This window comes from Schistocerca americana, chromosome 10, assembly GCF_021461395.2.
Source record: "Schistocerca americana isolate TAMUIC-IGC-003095 chromosome 10, iqSchAmer2.1, whole genome shotgun sequence".
Taxonomy (NCBI): Eukaryota; Metazoa; Arthropoda; class Insecta; order Orthoptera; family Acrididae; genus Schistocerca; species Schistocerca americana.
Window position 1 is genome coordinate 17,424,565 of NC_060128.1, and position 5,129 is coordinate 17,429,693.

Sequence of the window (5,129 nt, forward strand, 5' to 3'; positions counted from 1 at the left end):
GCAGCAGGGAGAATCCAGACAGAGGAGGTGAGCTTGCCACGGCGGTTTGTGACGAGGTGCCTCTGCGGCGGCTCCAACACACCTGAGCCAGGTTCGATTCCCAACCTTCGTTCAAACAGTCACTTGCTGTTTTCGTTCATATACACCATATCTGTACCAGTAAAGCTCTGAAATTGGCACTTCAGTTTTGGGTGTCAGCCCCTGTTTCTACACAGGTTGCATAAAAAGTAGTGGCACAAATATTACAAATAATTAGAGTGTGGTAATGCTGAAACATATGTACCGAACAGTTCAGTTCTGTGGAATTGTGCTACTGGTCAACACTTACTTGTTTCTTTCATCCGACAGTCAGAGCCCCAAAGGTGCCTAACAAGTGGAGAGAGAAGCAAACACAAGACGTTTGTGGTGTTACGGATGATATTTGGTGGAAACATATTCTAGTAAATAACGAATCCGTGCAAATTACGTAGTGCAGCACCACCCAAAAGTGTCCCAAGCAAAATAGTACCACCACCACCACCACCACCACCACCACCACCACCACCACCCTCTTGGGTAACCTTGCTTCTCCCATGCGTGTAACATGGGCCCACCATCTAAGCCTGTTCGTAACCTCAACCTTGTGATATGGTAACCTGAATCCACCCAGCTTTCGCTCCCATACAGCAAAGTCGGTCGAAAGATTGAACGGTGCACAGATAACTTAGTCTCAGTACTGACTTCCTTCTTGCAGAAGAGAGTAGATCGAAGCTGAGCGCTCACTGCATTAGCTTTGCTACACCTCACTTCCAGTTCTTTCACTGTGTTGCCATCCTGTGAAAATATGCATCCCAAGTACTTGAAACTGTCCACCTGCTCTAACTTTGTTCCTCCTATTTGGCACTCAATCCGTTTATATCTCTTTCCCACTGACATTACTTTCATTTCGGAGATGCTAATCTTCATACCATAGTCCTTACATTTCTGATCTAGCTCTGAAATATTACTTTGCAAACTTTCAATCGAATCTGCCATCACAACTAAGTCATCCGCATATGCAAGACTGCTTATTTTGTGTTCACACATCTTAATCTCACCCAGCCAGTCTATTGTTTTCAACATATGATCCATATATAATACGAACAACAGTGGAGACAGGTTGCAGCCTTGTCTTACCCCTGAAACTACTCTGAACCGTGAACTCAATTTACCGTCAACTCTAACTGCTGCCTGACTATCCATGTAAAGACCTTTAATTGCTTGCAAAAGTTTGCCTCCTATTCCATAATCTCGTAGAACAGACAATAACTTCCTCCTAGGAACCCGGTCATATGCCTTTTCTAGATCTATAAAGCATAGATACAATTCCCTGTTCCACTCATAACACTTCTCCATTATTTGCCGTAAGCTAAAGATCTGGTCCTGACAACCTCTAAGAGGCCTAAACCCACACTGATTTCCATCCAATTGGTCCTCAACTAATAGTCGCACTTTCCTTTCAACAATACCTGAGAAGATTTTACCCACAATGCTGATTAAAGAGATACCTCTGTAGTTGCTACAATCTTTTCTGTTTCCATGTTTAAAGATTGGTGTGATTACTGCTTTTGTCCAGTCTGATGGAACCTGTCCCAACTCCCAGGCCATTTCAATTATCCTGTGTAGCCATTTAAGACCTGACATTCCACTGAATTTGACGAGTTCCGACTTAATTTCATCCACCCCAGCTGCTTTATTGCACTGCAATCTATTGACCATTTTCACCACTTCCTGAAATGTGATCCTATTTCCATCATCATTCCTATCCCATTGTACATCGAAATCTGAAACATTACTGATTGTATTTTCACCTACATTGAGAAACTCTCCAAAATATTTCCTCCATCTGCCCAAGGAATCCACAGGATTCACAAGCAGTTTTCCTGACCTGTCCAAAATACTTGTCATTTCCTTCTTACCTCCCTTTCGAAGACTGATAATTACACTCCAGAATGGTTTTCCAGCAGCTTGACCCAAAGTCTCCAACCTGTTTCCAAAGTCTTCCCAAGATTTCTTCTTGGATGCTGCAATTATCTGTTTGCCTTTGTTTCTTTCTTCAACATAACTTTCTCTGTCTACCTGAGTTCTAGTATGTAGCCATTTTTGATACGCCTTCTTTTTCCTTTTACAGGCTGCCTTGACTGTGTCGTTCCACCAAGCTGTTTGCTTCATCCTACCTTTACACACTACTGTTCCAAGACATTCTTTAGCCGCTTCTAGTACTGTGTCCCTGTACCTTGTCCATTCCTTTTCCAATGACTGTAATTGACTACATTCAACTAACTGGTACCTTTCTGAGATCGCTGTTATGTACTTGTGCCTGATTTCCTTATCCTGAAGTTTCTCCACTCTTATCCTCCTACATATGGACCTGACCTCCTGCACTTTCGGCCTCGCAATCCCAATTTCACTGCAGATTAAATAATGATCAGTGTCGTCAAGGAATCCCCTGAATACACGTGTGTCCCTCACAGCCTTCCTGAATTCCTGATCTGTTATCATATAGTCAATGACAGATCTGGTTCCCCTGCCTTTCCAAGTATACCGGTGAATGTTCTTATGTTTAAAAACGGAGTTTGTGAGTACTAAGCCCATACTGGCACAGAAATCCAAGAGTTGCTGCCCATTCCTGTTGGCCTCCATATCCTCTCCAAATTTACCCATAACCTTTTCATACCCTTCTGTTCGATTTCCAATCCTGGCGTTAAAATCACCCATGAGCAGAACACTGTCCTTGTCCTTTACTCTAACAACTACATCACTGAGTGCCTCAAAAACTATCCATCTTATCTTGATCTGTCCCTTCACAATGCGAATATACTGACACAATCCTAATTTTCTTGCTAGACACTGTCAAATCTATCCACATCAGTCGTTCGTTTACATACCTTATTGCAACTACGCTGGGTTCCATTTCTTTCCTGATGTAAAGCCCTACACCCCATTGTGCTATTCCTGCTTTGACTCCTGACAGGTAGACCTTGTATTCTCCCACTTCCTGTTCTTACTCACCCCTTACCCGAATGTCACTATCAGCTAAAACGTCCAGCCCCATCTTACTTGCAGCCTCTGCCAGCTCTACCTTCTTCCCAGAGTAGCCCCTATTGATATTAATAGCTCCCTATCTCATTACCATTTGTTTGCCAAGTCGTATCTTTGGACTCCCTTGTTTGTCAGAGGTGGGACTCCGTCACCTCCAAAGGTCCGAGGCATTGTGCTCTGATTGTTGCCAGCATCATATTTATAGTACCAGGGAAGCAGGTTGCTAGCCTTACTTTCCCTGAGTCCCATTGGGTTTTACCCCTAACGCTTGAGGGACTAACCGGTGGATCTGGTAGTCGTTGCCGTCTGAGCACAAAGGTGACCACCACTGGCACTGGGCGAAATTTTAAAAGACGGAACTTAGGGTTGTGAGTGAAATAAAGAGCTCGAGGAAATCAATAAGGGTGGAAATTTAAGTGCATTGTACACGGTGTTACGGCGTGAAGTGAAGCGCCGGCACGCCAGTCGGTAACGAGACAGAGAGGGGGGGGGGGGGGGGGGGAGAGGGGAGAGAGAATCGCACGCTGACCAACTCCCCCTCCAGGATGACAACGCGGCAGCAGAGGACGTAAGCGCCGCGACCGACTGGCGACTTGTATGGCAGCGTCAACTCTATTCACTTCGCTTGTACACTATCTAGCACATGCTTGGGCTTGTCTATACTGAAGAGAGTTTATTTTGTACGTCGCTGTTTGCCTGAGACAGATTAGTGCAATTAACTGTTGCAATTAATGAATTTTATTACAAAAGTTTTGTGTAATATGATTTGTCTGAATGTTTAGAATTTCTACATACTGTTCGCTAGACAGACACCACAGTAAGGGGGTGTAGGTAAGACACGGACAGGTCAGAACATTAGTGAGTATCCCTTTCCTGAACACTTTAAAGAGAAATGCCGAGACAGTGGAAATAAATACAAAATGTAGGCCAGGTGTGTGGAGACCAGAGTACATGTTGAGAGAACAAGCTTCATCTCATTCAGTGGTGTGAAACCTATCACAGAAGCAAGCACAACACAGACTGTCGATAATTGGAATTTCGTAGTAATACTCATCACGATACATAATGCAAACATACACCTTTTAAAACAACTGTAAATAGATTATATGCCTACTTGCTTATTACTCGCGCGTCTCGATGCTTTCCTCAAAAAATAAAGAGCAAAATAAAAAGACTCGTCATGTAAAGCAAGTATAGTTGATAGTGTTTCTTTCATCTGCATACATATGGCTAGTACAACGAGATATTACCTGTTACTGAATTCTGTTCTGGCTGTTTGGCTACAAAGTGGTACGAAAATTAATTGGCGCACTGCATAAAACACTCCACCTTTCTTGGTTATTTTGTTAATTGTTAACTATTGTTTGGGATGCAGCAAACATCCCTGATTACTGATTTGTTCGTCACGGGGAATACACACATTTATCTCGGCATCTTATGTTCAGCGTAATATGAAAATCTCAGTAAGAGGAGGACAATGGGATGCCAGTGATGCAGGCAATAATACCCAATTATTTCTGTCGACTGAGACGCTAATTAGACTTGTCATGGTGTTAAGTGTATTTCGATTATAATTCGTTAGCCTTCTTACGACCTCGTTCTAATACCTCGTGGGAGAAGGATTAGTAGATGGAAGGGTACAAAGCAACAATTAGTCTTCGAATGATGAACTGGAACCACACCCATGCGTCTAATTAAGAGGGAAACATTACGAAGGCAATGAATATGCTGGTTAGTATACATTAATTGTATAGAGGTGAAGATGAAAAAGTGCAGATCTGCACAGTGCCTGCATTTGCACTTCAATTCTTCTCTTCTGAATTTTCAGTTTCTGTCTTAATTCATTTAAAAATTATGCGCATTATTACGTGGCACAGGATAATTAGTTTACTGTGTTTCTTGTAGCTTCCACAACAACGTTACAAGTAGAATTTCATGAATGATCACAAGATTGGACATCGAAATCGATAGCATCGAGGTGCAAATTGTTTGGAAATCAACTTTATGTTACTTTGCGTGACAGGTGGGCAAAGACTTTTATTGTACTGATATATCGTGTTACTTTGTAA